Here is a 16,601-nt window from a genome sequence, read left to right as displayed (position 1 = left end):
AACCTCAGAGCCATGTTAAAACTAGTCTGTAAGACATGGCAGATTTTTGACTAAAAACTCATCCTGGTCATCAGTCTAAAGTGTTCGTAGTCTGGTTTCTTTTTTCTGACATTTTTCTGTAATTTTTTTGAAAGTCTTTTACAGTGCACTGCCTCTTATGTGTACTGAGTTGATTGCATTTGGTAAGAAAAATCAAGATGTTTTTGTAAGCTGATGCAATAAGACAGTATTAAAAATATGAACCCTGTTCCTTATATTATTCCTAAGAAATAAATTGGACACCAATTTGTTGTAATGTAAAATTCCAGCTTATTTCTTACAAAATACCAGGAAATCAGAGATCTCACCAATATCCAATAGTTCTGTGTTGAGCAAAGATGGCCTTGTTTAAATTTCTTTATCATTTAACAATGATTCTTGACAGTTCTTTTCTTGGTTCCTATGAATTCTGCTGTTCTCTTTGTAAATGTTTTTCCTTTAGAGTAAAACTTACTAATTTTAGTGTGACAGAAGCTCGGTCTATAACTAGCAAAACTGCTAATTCTTACTAAGACTAGATAATTTTATGTTTGAGATGGCTGAATTTTCTTTTTTAATTGTTTTCAGTCTTTGCAGTAATGATTTGGAACACGTCCCGTCCTTTATGCAAGGAGCATGTGAAACTTTCCTAGTTGGCATCAATAGCAAAGTGTGTAATCGTGTTTGGACATAGCGCAGCTAAAAATGTTTCTCTGACATGTCTATCTTGCTGAAATCAGCAAGAAATTTAAACTTTGGTACTTATTTGCATGAAGAAATGAGATAAACTGTGCTATTGGAAATTTCTGACTAAAGCCATCTCAACCAGATGCATTTAGGAGCACTTTCCTTACAACTCTTGTCAAAAAATTACACAACAGGAGAAGGCAGAGGGAGCTTCTGCTGTAGCTCAAGGACACTCCTGATAATGCTTGTTTCACAGAACAGCTTTATTTAGCTTAGCAACCTTGTTGCTAAATATTCACCAACCCCTAGCAGCAGCATCTCAGAAGACAAGCTATTTGGGAACAGACTGAATTGGAAAGGTGGGGGGTGGAGATGCGTGCTGTGACCATGGTGCGAGGAGAGTGAGGGAGGAGGGGATGGAACCTCAGTTAGAGGGTGCTGAATGTAGAGCTGCTTCTTGATGTCTTGCAACAGTCCTGACAGCTTTCTATTTCAGTTTTTGTCTGTCTTGAGAACATGCAGGTAGGCCTATATGGCAAGCCCCAGGGGCTGTTTCTCTGTGTTGAAGTGAGATTTGTTGTTTTGTTGAACTTTCTTGGGCAAAAGCATGTACCCTAACAGTTGGGGTTTTGAGTAAATATCTAAACTGGTGTTGAGCAGTTCTCTGGGTTGTACTGACATCTGCTGGCAGTTTGTATCTTAAAGTTGTATTTGAAACTTTTATTCAGAGATGGGGCAATTGCATATTTACAGTCTTTTTTTTATTTCAGTGGGTTGAAATACTGAGCTCTTCAGGTCTCCAGGTATCTAGGTGTACAGTTCCAAAATGTAATGGAGAATGCTTTGAACAGGGAAAAAACAAGAATTTGTTGAGGTGATCTTGAAGCCGTTGAATAAAAATGCCAAGTGTGTGTCTGTCTGTTTATAAGGCAACAAATTTGAGTTACCAGAACCAAAAGGAGGGGGGATTCTTAAATACCTTGAAGCTTTCCCTTGGGACTGCTGCTTTGTATGCTCTCCATGTTCAGGATGGGAATACAGCACGAGAATTTTGCTCCCCAAATGCACTTCTTTGTATGATGTAGTCAATTAAGCTTTCTCCGTGTGCATTACAGGTGAATTTTGAGAACAATTTCGGGCACTAGTTTGAGTTTTCATTTGTGAAATATGCTACAAGAGAGCTTACAATATGAACAGTGCCTTAGTAGATTTGCTAATGCTGTTGTGTCCCCAAGTATTCATTGACTTCCCCATTTCAGTGATTACAGGCTCATGGAAACTAGCAGATGTCAACTCATTTGATAGGTTGTAAAAGCGTTATACTGTACAAAAAAAATCTTTCTCTGTCAACAAACTGAGGATTGTAGTTTTTTGTTTCCCCACATCATCTGCTGTTGGGTGATATAATCAGGTGATGGTGCTTGACTATAACAGATATTCTGGGAAGTGAACAGTGAGTAATTCATGTGTGTTGATCCCCAGATTATTGTTATTGCAAGCAATTAAATGTTTAACTTATGAAAGAGGAAACAGAATAGGTTTGCTTTTCAGATCTTTCCTTCTGTGCTTTACTGAGGAAATCAAAGTGTGTGGACAATAGTTTCTCCATAGTGCAGTCAGTACTGTGTAGCTCAGGATAACTTCCAGATGATAGCAGTTGCATTCCTCCTTTGTTTTGGGGATTTTTTTTTTTTTTTTTTTTTTGTTTCACTACTTTCTAGTAGCTGCTTCAGTTGTAACTCTCTGTATTACCTTTTACAGTCCTAGAATACCAAGGGTTGCCCAAACTCCTTGTCTCTTCAGGATCTGGGGAAAGAGAGAAGGCTCTGTTGCAGCAGATGGTTCTTAGTGTGATAGCTTTGCTGAGCCAACAGTCATCCATGTAGTGGCTGGCTGTAGTGGTAGTGCCTTCCCTTAGCTCCTATAACTGCTCAAGGAGCTGGGAATGTTCAGCCTGGAGAAGAGGAGGCTCAGGGGAGACCTCATTGCTCTCTATAACTTCCTGAAGGGAGGTTGTAGTGAGCTGGGGGTCAGCCTCTTCTCTCGTGTCATTAGTGACAGGACCAGAGGGAATGGCTTCAAGCTACGGCAGGGGAGATTCAGGCTGGACATGAGGAAGTATTACTTTTCAGAACGGGTGGTCAGGCACTGGAACGGACTGCCCAGGGAGGTGGTGGAGTCACCGACCCTGGGGGTGTTCAAGGAAAGGCTGGATGTTGTGTTGAGGGACATGGTTTAGTGGGAGCTATTGGTGATAGGTGAACAGTTGGACTGGATGATCTTGTAGGTCTTTTCCAATCTTGGTGATTCTATGATTCTATTCCAGCACAGCTTTGTGCAGGACTTGCTGGCAAAACTGCCAGTTTTGTGCCTTCTTAGAGACCTATGGAGGGCCATACATTGCAATGAAAACTGGTTTTCTTTGCTGCTATCTGAATATCTAGACACAGATGAGGAACTATGCATTCGTGGTAGGCTTCTACCCCTTTGGCCAAGGGATATTATGTACTCAACTTGCTGCCCTTCCCCAGCTCTCTTACTTTAGAAGCATTATTCAGACTTCATTAGTAGTGATTAAAGTAACATAGATACCTGAAATGACTTGGAAGTGAGAAGCAGTCAATAGGGGAACTGCAGAAATACTGAGCCTGCGCTTACTGTAAGCATTTAATTGCTGTCATGTTCTCCTATTGCTTATTTTGAACGTAAGCCTTTCAGAGTAGCATTGCAATGTGTTGAGTTTAAATGCAGTGCTTGTTGAAAGCTTTCCTTTGCTTGTTTGAAGTTAAGCATATCTGGTGGGCAGCGTATCTGAAATGCATATGCAAAACTGACTGAAGTCCTAAGCGACTTGTATCATTCATTCTAATGCAGAAGTTCAAGAAGAACATGTAGTTAAACCTCAGAAAGCATTGTGGAATTTCATAATAGCATGAGACTATAATACATTCCTTGGTTTTTATTCTGATGTTTCTTGTTCTGAATTTCATGGTTATTTTTCCTTCATCTATTTGAGTATTTCATTGCCGCTGTATCATCTGCCTTGATAAATTTTCACTGTGTGCTGACATTGTGTGCCCAGCTATTGAGCTGGCTGTCACAAATTTTCTTAGATATGAAGCTAACAGCTACACAGGCATGTTTTGAAACTAAAATTCTTCATTGCTGCAGGGGGGGGAAAAAAGCCAAAGCAGTTTTTATCCAATATGAATTCTTTAGCAAATGTGAAACATGGACAACAGGGGCTGTATATGTTTGGGTGGCCTTAGGGACACAGTAAGCGACTGGGAGGGATTTCTTTTACATTTCCTTGAATTTTCAGTTCATTAAAGTTTGAAAAATGTTTTGTTTTGGTTGTAACACAGGTTAATATTTTCAAAGTTGTCTGATTTTTAAGCTCCAGATTTTGAATTGTACAGGGAAAAGAGGACACTAGTTAGTAGAAGTTCCTCACTTGAGTAATATATAAATAAGAATTGCACTGTAGGATCTGTTAACAGTAGAAATATCAGATGCCTGTCTGCAAAGGATGAGAGCGTTGTAGTAATTTCAAACAGGAACCAAGCAGTATTATTTTTTTTACCTTCTCTCACCAAAGGTTGGAGTCCCTCTTACATGTCTTACTTAAATTGGAAAATCTTGAGTGAGAAATGTTTGGGCAGGCCGCATTCAGCGCTATAAAACGTTGACTGGAGTTTTTAGGGAAAGCAGCATCTTCTGAGTGTAGAACTTGTGTAGGTTATTCAGCTGCCGACCAGAGAACACATTTATTCGTCATGGACAGCTTGAGAAGGGGACCTTTTAATTCTTAAAATTCGCCGAATTCCTTGGTCAGAAAGCTTCAGCCTTCTTTGCCCTTGCAGTTCCCGTAACTTTGTAGCAGACCAAAGAGGATCAGTGCCTTCAAATTTATTTCAGCTTTTCAGGTTCCTGTGCATCTGCGGGTCTCCCTTTGAATTAAAAAGTAGGGCATGCAATTATGTTGTCCTTCTCTTCTTTTATCCTGCTGCTGTAGTTCTTTCTCGTGACCAAAACCAATGGGGGGGAAGGTCTGTGACTGCAAGAACTGGGCTCGTAGCTACGTGACTTGATTTCCTGAAGTGCTGCAATGAGGTGCAGCTAGTGGGAGAGGAGAAATTGTTACTGTACAACAGTAACTTCGGTCCAACTGAACAAAACAGATGTTGAGACCAAAGTTAAGCTTTCTTCATACACGTCCAATATGTTGGGCTATAAAAGAAAGGGTTTAATGAGAACAGTACTGGTGCTGGGGCAGCCTCCTGTGGGTTACACACAAACAAAGCTGCTCTGCCTTTTCAATAGCAAATGAACTCTTCTTAACGCAGGTTGCTGCGATTCTGGGAGGTGATTCAGGTCCTCAGTTACTTGTGCAAAAATGCCTCTGCACGCAATTTTTGTTTAAAGTAGAAGCTATCAATAATCTCATCTCAAAGCTACCAAAATTTTTTTCAGTGGTATTTTTACTCCTGAGGATTATGGCTGTTGTACGTGAGCAAACCTTCTAGCTATGTCCATGTGTCTGGTTAGATTATCTTGGTATTTTATTGTTCTTTCTTCCGTTTTCTGTCCTTTAGAGGTAATATATCTGAGGAAACTGTGAATACTTGGTAAGTTTTGGAGAGAAGTCTATCATTTCAAACGCAATCAGACTGCTGTGACAATCATCTGTTGTTGTATAACTAGAATCCTAAGTTTATCAACCTACTCTTTAAATGTATCCTTTTCCTCACAGTATCCAAAGATGCCTCAGAACCATAATTCCACTGATAACTTAAAATGTGACAGATCCTGTACATGTTCCTTGAAGCCAGCACTGTAGGATTTGCTCTTAAATAGTATTAAAAGCTTTGGGAAAATTACATTGGCTTTTACTTGTGGAACACAAATGAAGCCTTTTCTACCTGACTTTTTTTTAATTAGTGTGTATTTATGTGCACTCATTAAAATGGTGAATTCTCTCTTCTGCAGAGACAACTTCAGGAGATTCGGGAGCACTCTGGAGTGAACCAGGAGGAAGCCTTGAACTACAGTTGTGTCAATAAGAGTGGCTGTCCTTGGGAGATGCTGAAGCTCAGCTTTATGATGGACTTATCTTTTGCCTCTCAACATGTGCACAAAGGACTGAATTTTGTTTGGGATTCATATGGTATGAAAGAGTCATGGCTGTATGGTTTCTTCCTCCTTTCACTTAAGTCTGTACGTTTCCTGCAGTCAGTAATGAAGTCTGTACAAGGTCTGCTGACATTTGGTCTGCTTTCAAGAGCTCTGAGTGACAGGTACTGTAAACATCCTACACTCTCAGCTGTGGAAACTAAGAAAGCTGGGAGAAGGCTGTTTACTCTCCCTGCCTTGGAAATCATCTGGAGGGTGAGGATGGAACATTGTGAGCTGTGTGTTCATTGTATTTCTGACAGCCTGTATTTCTTATTTTATGTTTGGTGTCAGTAAACAAATAATAGCATTATATCATGCCATCAGGCTCTTGCATTCTGACTAAGGCTTGAACTCATAATAATAACTTAAAAAAGGTCCTTCTTTACAATGTACTTACTTGCAGTCCTGGCTTGATGGAAACTAATGATAGCAGTAACATGCAACAAGGCCTTCATCCTTAAATACTGGGTAAAGCAGACCTATTTTACTGTTTGTTCACAAGTTAGTGTGCATGTTTTCAGGTTCACACGTCAATGGTGTATTTTGTTCAAGTCTTCCTTAAATGTTTGGATCTTGTGTTCACTCAATTTGTTTTCCTACCTAGAGGGACTAGAAACAGATGTCTGAAGGCAAAAAAAAAGAGTTCTAGGGGATTTCAAGTTTCTGTTCCTATTTGAAGAAATTGAGATATCAACCCCAATTAGCTCTATTTAGAAATAAACTGAATTAAATATGCAGAAGTATTTAGCTTGGATTTTATACTGGCTCTTCTGTGCCACTTGCCATCCAGACTGAATTATTTGTTGTACTTTTCTTGGCAATTTTTCTTCCTTTTCTTGTTTCTTTGTATTTCCCATTAGTTAAGTAGGGCTTCTCATTTTAAATGCAGAATAACTTTTTTCTTGAATTTTAAATCTAAAATCCTACTGGCATGGTCTATATCCTCATAAAATGTACTTTTACAGCTATTCTTAAGCTGTGATGTTGGCAGAAACGCAATGATTTGTGCACTTTTTTAAAATTTATTGGAGAGGGGCATCTTTTGTGCTTTTGAAGAAGTTTTTCATAATGCAGTTAAATTCAAAGATAACCTTTTTTGCTCTATCATCATATTTAAATATCTGCTACTTTAGATTTTTAGTAAAGGTATTTAAAGAAAAAGCTCTGATATGAGATGTCCTAAAGGTTTTAAATAATTTGGGAAGTGATGAAAATGTAGAGAGAACAGCAGAATGGTAGATCTAGTAAGGTTTTGAAATAGTACTTCTACAAAGTGGTCAAAAAAAGGAATTTGAGCAGGCAGATCTCTAAAGAAAAAAAGGGGGAAAAAGTCCATGTTTTGAAGCAGTAATTATTTAGGAAAAGGAAATGGAGGGGAAAAAAACACAGGGTTCAGTAAAGTACTATAGACAGGATTTAAGATGATGAGATGATGTCTGACTGTACATAAGCACCAGTTCTTCAGGTTTATGAGATTTTGGCTCTTGATATGTCTAGCGATACTAGAAGTGAGGTCAGTCTTATAAAAATATGGTTTTGTGGAGAAATAAGCTGTTGAGAGTAGTGAAACGATAGAGGGTAGCATTTCCTAACAGACATGGTTCCCTTGGCAGAGATCTCCAAGAGTGATGGAGCACAGAATTCTATCCTCATCGTAATCGATAATTCTGATTGTAGGCTGTGCTGTTGAGATCAGACAGTTTCTTGAAAGGAGGCATCAGCTTTAATGTGTTTTACTGTTTTTTATTTTTAATTTAGATTTGCTTTAGGCTAGGAACTGTTATTTTCTGTCAAATAGAAAAAAAAACTTTGTTTAACGTTATCTATTTGTTGTCTAATGATGAAATTCCATCTTTGATTTTATCTGTGTAAGTTGGGACTGTTGAAGCTTTTCTCATACATTTTTCCTTGGCCATTCTTTCCTATGTCTTCACTTGTGCTGGTATTCATGTTTGCTTAAACTGTGAGCTTAGTTCAGTGGCTTGACTCAGCTGAAAATTAAACAAGCAAACCAGCTTTTATTTGGACCATATGAGATAACAGCTTACTGCACTACTGTGATGCTGTGGCCAAAATGCTAGTACCTTCAAATATGATCACCTTTCTAAAGGGCCAGAACAGCTTTTCCTGTAAATAAGACCATCAAATCCTAATGCAATAAGCGGGTGAAAATAAAGGGTTTTAATTTTACATGGTTTTTGTATTTGGCAGTAGATTGTTCTATTGATGCTGTTTGAAAGCGATTGCCAGCATAGTGCGGAAATAAATTCAGATTAAATTATCGTGATTAAAGCTTTTGATTTCTTGACAGCTATTTATGCTTCTGTGTCTTTGAAAGATTTGTTTATAAAGTGTAATAAAATAATTGTGTTGGTAATGAGGAGCTACTGGCAATTTTGCTGCCTCCAGATCTTTAATTGTAAAGGTATCCTTGGATATATTTGCACCAGACAAAGCACTGTGTAAATTGTATTATTTCTGGATCACGTTTTGCTTTTTTTCCACAGGTATCACTTGCCAAGCCAAAGGCAAGCTAAGTATTCTTTTCTAGCACGAAACTCAGATTTCAAGGAGTTTAAGATTCTTTCCAATCAACGAAATATAGAACTTCCTATTGTGAAAGAACATACATGGCTTTTTCAAAACTCTATTGCCAGTAATGAGTTTTGGATTGGGTCCTTAGAGAGGTAATCTGGAGAGCTACCACAGCATATAGTCTGTGGGAAATCTGTGATTGGAGGCATGGGCCTTTTGCTGTTTTGCTTTTTAATGAATGTTCTGCCAAGATGCTAAAGTGACTTGCTCTGTGTGACTCTTGGCACAGCTGAGGGCGATATCATTCTTGCATGCTAAGCTCAACGTGTTCCTTAGATTGGTTGATTGACTTTTTAAATGGGGAAGAAGAGATCTTACTTATTACCCTATTTCCTTACTGCTGAACATTAGAGTGTAGAGGGTGAAAATTGCAGACCCCAAATTTAATACACATGAAGCATATGTTTTTCTTCTAGACTGCATTTTTGATTATGTAGCCTAATATCTAATTGCCTAATACCCAGTTTTGGTAGTGTAGGGAGTGACTGTGGGAAGTGCTTGAGAGTCCTTGGGCAAAGCTGTCTCTTGTTTGAAGATTGCAGCCTGACCTTGAGTTTTACAAGTGAAATATTAGAGAAACATTGCATTAGGAGTTTCAAAGAGCTGCCAGTGGGGGAAAAGGGAGGTGAAGGAGAAAGAGCGGAAGAGATGTGGGTTACTTGTCATACAAAGGGGGGGGGGGAAGGTAGGAGGGGAGGAATAATATCGTGCTCATTTTCAGCACAAACGATTTCTTGATAGTACAACGAAAGAGCAGCAATTGTCCTTGATGCTTATACAAAAGTTGAGGATTGCTTTTATGCAGTAAATTTAACTGTCAAGGACTCTAATTCAGTGTGTGAGAATTGAAAGGTCCGTGACAAGCTATTGTACTTTGAAGACCTCTATTCTAAAATCAAAGAAAGAAAATCGCTTTGAATGAAAGAGTGGAAGAATAAGGCATTATGTGGGCTTCAGTTATAACTGCCCCTGAAATTAGTGGATTCTAGACTTGAATATTCTCTGTGCTGTGATGGAGATAAATATGTAGAAGCAACTCTGTGTACAAAAGGTAAACAGGTGTAACATTATAATATATTTATGATGTGTTAAAGCAATCCAATTAAAGCTTAAGAGAAATCAACTTAGTTAACTTTAAAACAGACCAAACACCTTGGCTTCAATTAATGCTTTCTTCAAACTTAGGTTTCCTCTCTTGTACATCTTTCTGGACACTTTTTTTCCTCTTAAAAAAGCACTTAACAGAATGCTGAAGCTTCTTTTATTCTTGTGTGGAACTTTGCTTCTTGTCAGCTTTGGGCTCTATCCAAGACCCACTCAACTACAGTTAGGCTTTTGTTCCCTTATTTTGCTTTGGTTTTGTGGATGTTAGTGTGAATTAAATGGAAATAAGCTTTTATTACAATAGCTTGATGTAACGAGCCTTGTTAAACTAATCACTGCAGTCTATGGCTATGAAGTGTCTCAGAAGAGAAGCTTAGGGCTCGCTTATTTTAAATAGTGTGTTATGATGGCTAACTGCATCTTATCTAATTCTCCAGGTGGGAGTGTAGAGTGAGGCTGTGTTGCCTTAGCCTTACTTTTGTAACGCTCCCCTCCACAGGAGGAAATAGTTCTGTTCCTGCTGCAGTTAATAGGAAGTTCTTGTTGCTGCCTCCATCCTGTTCTTGAGGTGCTGAAATAATACGGCAGAGCGAGGGACAGTGATCCTGGCTTTGGAGAGAACCTTTGCACTTTGTTTTCTCTTTTGTGAAAGATAATGATGCTTTCTCTCAAGGTGGGTGTGGTAAAACAAAACACAGAAATCTTTTTGTGCTGAAACGTCTTGCTTAAAATTGTATCGTTTTGTCCTAGTTTGTCTTGTTATGTTCCAGCCTTTCACTACGGTCTAGAGAGAATGCAGTGCTTGATTGTATTACTGGGGAAAAAGCAAAGGACCTGACACCAGGTTATCATATGTGTTGGTAAAGGCTCATTCTTGTGCTGCTGGCACGTTGACCTCTTACCAGGTCCATGTTGGAGTGCAGCTCCTCTTCTAGTGATAGTTCTGAGTGCGTACATACAGGGCAGCCTGAGTTTGTCATACTTAAGTCACTGGGGCTGCGCCCCATCAACTGCAGCTTAGATGTCAGCTCCAAGCTAGCCTCACCCCACTTGCTGACATCCTGAGCATGCTCTCAGACTGGGGTAGGGTTCAGGCCACCCTGCTGCATTATTGAGGTCAGCAGGACTAAACTCAGCACTATTACCAGCTGAGGACTTCTGGACCTTGTGTCTTTTGAGGCCTTCCTCAAGTTGTTTCTTAGTATCCCAAAGCACCACTGAAGAAATACTGCTAAAACAACTCTGCACCAGTGGAGCAGTGATGTTGATGTAGACAAACGAAATAACTTAAGGATCTGCAAAATTCCTGTTCCTTAGATGCCTCAGTGGAACTATAAACTTCATGAATAGTTGAGTTTTGTGCAACTTGTCCAGCTTGCAGATATTTTTGGTGAGGATGTTGAGAGGCCATAATCTCATGCTTAGTTGATGCAGTACAGGTGAAATGCACACACTGACAGATTTTCCTTCTCCTTGGTGCTTTCCACACTTACTGCTTTGACATTAATGGAGCTTCTAATTAAGATCTCACAGCTTCAATTCATGCAATTGATGAAATGCTCCAATATACTCTATGTGTAGATTGCATAGAAAGGCACATCAAATCTAAATGGAAACAGCTCGTATCACCTTGGGGTAATTGCATGTAGCGTGCAGCCACTGAAATTAGATGTGACAAAAGCAGTTGTCTCTGTTGTCACTCAGAGCAGCTGTAGGTCACAGGGCACAGGTCTGTGAAAGCAGGGGTGACCAGGCCTGTCTGCTCCTTGACAAACGGTCTGAACTGTGTGCTCATGGTAGTGCTCGCCATTTTTATGTCCAGAATCTTGTCAAGCTGACTTTTAGGGACCCTGGCCCTTCTGATTCCTGTTACGTTGCCCCCTTGCCCCAGAAAAGGGCTTTCCTGAGAGATGCTCTGCTCTTGCTTTGCTGTTTAAACATCAGCCTCATTTTGTGATGGCTCTTGCTGAAGTTTGCATGCTATCTGAAAGTCTTAGCAAGTATCCAAACCGAGGCTGCTTGGTGGAGCTGAACCCTATTGCTGATGCAAATCTCTTTTCTGCTCTTTCCAGTGGCAAGCTTTATTCTGACAGTGTGTTGTTACCTGTGGTTTACCCAATGTTTCTTTCCTGCAGAGCTGTGTGCCTGTTAGCTTAAATGCTCCTCAGTGAGGCTTTGTTGTTCTCCAGCTCAGAGCTGAGAGCTATGGAAACTGACTGCAGACTGACCCTGTATTGTGGTAGGAAGGGAGCACAGCTAAACTCTGAGGACAAAAGAAAATGAATGGAAGGTATATAGTGAGGTTCTTCTGTGAGCTGTTGAGCTCTTCCAAATCGGGGAAGAAAAGGATTAAAAGTGAGGAATGTTAAAGACAAATCGAAGCTGATGTTTGAACTACCAGTCCAGGAAACTCCAGATACAAACTGAATGGTAAGTTTTCCACTGAAGTCCGTGAAGAATTTTTAAAGACAAATCTGAATGGAGAGCAGCAAGGATTTACATCTTTGTGTACTGGAACGGAGTAATTATTGGCAGCTGGAAAAGAAATTTCAGATTCTAGGCAGTGGGGAAAAAAAAAAAAAAGCTGGTCCAGGTCAGAGACTGGAGCTGAGTAGATTTAAAGCCTTTAAGGGGTAAATCTAATGGTTTGGACACATATAATATAACACATTTGTGGAAATGCTGATAAGGGAAATGAAGTGTATTAGTTAGGGCTTAAAAATATATATACCTGCATTTAGATTTTTTGAGTACGTTTTCAGGCTGGAACAATGTCTGAAAATATCTCAAATGCATTGCTTGCGCTTCAGGTTGTAGTCATTTAACTTTTGAGTCGCAGGTTTTTTTGCTCTTTGTAAACCTCAGAGCACATATCCTGGTAGACTTGGTGTTAGGGCTGGACTTGTGTGTCCTGCAAGTGTTCCCCTCCTGCTGCATTCCTTCCTGAACTTCTAAGGACCTCCACAAGTCTGGGTTCACTTCAGATTATCCTGAAAGAAAGGTGAATGTATGTGGCCGTCACCAGCAGGGTGAGGTCATCTGCCTTAGCTTTCTAGGGTGATTTTTAATGTCTGAATTTGGACCAAGACACCAAAAGATACATGCAGGGGAAGAAAGCTTCATTTTATTTCAGGCAGGAACATCGACTTTTTTTGTTAATTGTTTTCTAGGACTTAACCTATATATGACCTCATTCTGGGAAACATGCTCAGATAGAACAGTTTTCCAAAAATCATTTAAAATAGAATAAAAAATCCAAAATCAAATTTGCAACCAGTTTTAATAGTAACATACGGATTTTAGGCATAGGCAAGTACTTGACATTTTACTGAAAATCAAAAAAGGAAGAGAAAAAGGAAAATAATAATATATATTTATAAAATAAGTGATGCACAGTGCAATGGTTGACTGACCTGAGCGGTGTCTGGCTCTCCTGTCCAGCTCCTCTCTCCACGGTGTCACAAAGTATGACATTTTCCTTTGGTCAGTTCTCCTGCCTCCTGGAGACACCCTCCCAGCTCCTTGTGTCCCCCAGTCCTGCAGCCTCCCTTGCTGGCAGGAGAGTATGAGAACCTGACGTGTCCTTGGCTCCATACAGCAACAGCTAGAACGTTAGTGTGTTATCAACACTGTATTTATCCTAAAGCTAAAATGTAGTATCATATCAGACAGTGTGGATAAAAAGTCAACCAGCTGAAACCAAGACAGTAGCAATGATACTAAATGATACAAAAAAATAGGGTGAAGGATGTGGGTGTCTGGACAGTTCTAGAAACAGGCCCATGGAAAGACTTAACAGAAGCAATCTGAGAATGGCTTGGGTAGAGAGAAGGCTTGGGAAATAAAGAAAACATTCTCCAACAGGAAAAGCAGGAGGAGCTTATGGAGGTGATGTGCAGCTTCCTCAGTGAGGAGTCCCTACAGTGCTGTGCAAAAAAACTTCGCTGCTATCGCTGTTCTGGTACAGCAACAGTTTGCCTTTCCTCTTTGGCACTCTGTCCAGAGAAAGCAATCTAAGATCCTTACCCAGAGAATTAAATCAAATGTTTTCCTCAGTTTTCTGCAGGGCCCAGAGGGAGTGCTTGGGTCTGGCACACCATGCCACCCCTTCTGCCTGCCCTGTGGCCATGTGTCAGTGCAGGGTGCGTCCTTTGGTCGCACTGCAATACACTGCCTCCAGGTAAAACTGAAAATAATAGAAGAGAAGGATATAGCAGTAACAGCTAAATCTTTTTTGCAATCCCAAACACAGGTACGGGTTGGGTGGAGAATAGCCTGAGAGCAGCCCTGAGGAGAAGGATTTGGGAGCGTCAATTGAAAGCTTCAGTCTGAGCTGGCAATGTGCACTTGCAACCCAGAAGGCCAATCATATCCTGGGTCATGTCAACAGAAGTGTGACAGCAGGTCAAGGAAGGGGATTCTGCTCCTCTACTCTGCTCTTGTGAGACCCCATCTGGAGTACTGTGTCCAATTCTGGAGTCCCCAGCATGAAAAGGATATGGATCTGTTGGAGCAGGTCCAGAGGAGGGCCATGAAGGTGATAAGAGGGCTGGAGCACCTAGGGCAGGCTGAAAGATGGGGAATCTTCAGCCTGGATAAAAGAAAGCTCTGGGAAAATGTTATAGCAGCCTTCTGGAACCTGAAGGGAGCCTACAGGAAAGTTGGGGAGGGATTTTTATAAGGGCATGTAGTTACAGGACAAGGGAAAATGGTTTTAAACTGGAAGAGGGTAGATTTAGATTAGATATCAGGAATGAATTCTTTACTGCAAGGGTGGTGAGATGCTGGAACAAGTTGCCCTGTTTTCTAATTCAGGACCATGTTGCTGGAAAAGCAGAAGTGATTTTTCTGCTTTAGATCAATGTGAATGCTGCATGCTGCTTAACCTCCTTGTTCGTTTAGGATTCAGGCCATAGTTAAGGCAGTCTGAAATGTTTTTGCAGCTAGCTAGTCCATGAAGTACAGCACATTTGGCCTATTTTTGGAGTTTTTTGTTTGAGGCAGAGATGTTTTTGACAGTTGCATAATGGACAGGACTTTTTTTAAAATCCTCCTTGTGCGCCAGCATCTGGTTACTGCGATCTCGCTGCTAATCAGCCTGTAGGTTTCAGAAACTTTCCTTCTATTTATTTTATTTTTTTGCCTGTCATGATCCCTGTTTTTGGAGGTGGGGAGAGGTGAGGCCTTCAAAACTGGCAGTAGCACAAAGCTGCTGTTTGCATTTTTTTAGAGCTCTCTGGCCCCAAGCAGTACAGCTGACATTTGCATCTTGCATTTTGCTGGCACTTTTCAAGTTATTTTTGTCACCCTCTAAATACCCTCTTTGCCCCCACTGTATTCTAGAGGGTGTGTTAGAGAAGCAGCACCAAGGGACGAAGTGATATCAGACCATCTTAGATGGCTTTCTGTGGAAAGCATTGGGACTCCGTGTCCCTTTGGTACAGGAAAGGAAAATTTTTTTATTTGAATAAGGCTTCAGAGAATTTCAAATGCTAGAGCTTTGGGAGAGTCTATTTCATGTTTTCATTTTGATTAAATTTAGAATTGTTCATTTTTTCTGTCAAAATGTATATTTGTAGGCAATGAATTTGATATGCTGAGGAGATGCAGATCACTTCACTTTCTGTGATCCTTACAATGAAGGGTCAGGAGAAGGCAAGACTTGGTAGCTGGCGGTACAGGGAAGTCCTGGCTTGTCTGGCACTGCAATATTCCATCCATCTGCCCAGGATTTCTGTCTGTGTTCGGCTCAGATAAGCAATGTGACTGTGTTGATTTCTGTCTGTATCAGAGGGGATTGCACTGGGCAGGTATTTTGTATTGTGCATTGCTGCTGGCTTGTTTTCTTTTCAGTTGCTCTTTCAGAAGATCTGAGCTCAGGATAAACATCCACTCTGTGCTGCTGAGTACTGTGCTTGGAGCCTTCATACTCAAGTGGAGTCACTCAGAGGAACAAGATTGCTCTGTGAACAGACTCCTTCCTTCTGTGAGTAACAAGGTGAGTAGAGAGACAGATTAACCTTGCACTATACTAAAGCAACTGTAGGAACAACAAAATGAGTGTTCACAACTTAGGAAAATCTGGAATTTCAAATAAACCCACTGCATTGACCTAGGCACAGTTTGTCAGTCATTCCTATAGGGTATTCAAACTAAGCAGTGAGGTTCCTGCTGTGATGGCTGTTGGGAAAGACTTCGCAAAGTGCATCAGTTCCTCCAAGGTCCAAATGCACTTTCCCTTTCCAAGGGGAGCTGTAGGCATTTGGTTCCTTGCAGAGAAGTACCGGAGGCCAAAATCAGCAAAACACTTTTAAGCATGTCCTTAAGCACTTTGTTGATGAAGGGAGACATGAACTCTTAATTATCTGTGCTGTATAGTAATCTGAGAGGCTACTTGAATATCTTCAAACACTTATACTCTAGCTCTGCCCCAAAAGACTGAGCCCAAGAAGCCAGTGCTTTACCCTCTGGCTGCATTTACATTCTGTGAATGCGCTCACTAACCTTCAAGTAAATGGGGCTGATATCTGGCTCTCTGTTGGAATTTTGCCTGTCCTGAGTGCTTATCAGCTTAGAAAAATAGGTGTTATGCCTTATTCAGCATAACTGAGCACTGTCCATCTTACCCACATACTGTCGAGTGGGAGATTATTAAATCTGATCATCTGAAGGAAAAATGAAGAATGAAACTAGAAGGGGAAATGGCTTTCCCTTTCACACGCTCACATCTGTAGCATAAGCATTGGTGGCCTCAGCCCTACGGCACAGCTGGCACTTCGGAACCCTTCATGGGAAGCAAAGAAAGAAAAGAAACACCCCCGTTCCCTCACCAAAGCAGCAAGTGATTGCAGCTGTTCTGGAGAAGGGTTGTGTCAGCACAACGTGCGTAGCCCTGCTCAGAAAGTTGGTGTCAGCAGCCATGAAAGCTGGCCTGTCAGCATTTCTGTTGTATTTCATACACAAGATGCATGTTAGTGAACAGTTACACTGAAGGCAGAGAATATTCCTTGGTAACACAACTT

The 16,601-nt window shown here is 40.6% G+C and overlaps 1 long non-coding RNA gene across 9 annotated transcripts in view; it reads left to right on the top strand.

Annotated features, from left to right (window-relative positions):
* The window catches only part of LOC128082356 (uncharacterized), a 62,204-nt gene that overhangs the window by 29,780 nt on the left and 15,823 nt on the right, over window positions 1–16,601 (top strand). For 4 of the 9 annotated variants that reach the window (XR_008207637.1, XR_008207643.1, XR_008207647.1 and 1 more), the window contains exons 3-4: window positions 5,695–8,567; window positions 10,079–15,577. This is a non-coding gene — a long non-coding RNA (uncharacterized LOC128082356). The remainder of the gene's footprint in view (window positions 1–5,694; window positions 8,568–10,078; window positions 15,578–16,601) is intronic. The other 5 variants (XR_008207639.1, XR_008207648.1, XR_008207632.1 and 2 more) reach the window with 5 other exon arrangements.

Source organism: Tympanuchus pallidicinctus, unplaced genomic scaffold (assembly GCF_026119805.1).
Source record: "Tympanuchus pallidicinctus isolate F22 unplaced genomic scaffold, pur_lepc_1.0 scaffold1, whole genome shotgun sequence".
NCBI classification, from domain to species: domain Eukaryota; kingdom Metazoa; phylum Chordata; class Aves; order Galliformes; family Phasianidae; genus Tympanuchus; species Tympanuchus pallidicinctus.
This window is presented reverse-complemented; position numbering and strand designations above follow the sequence as displayed.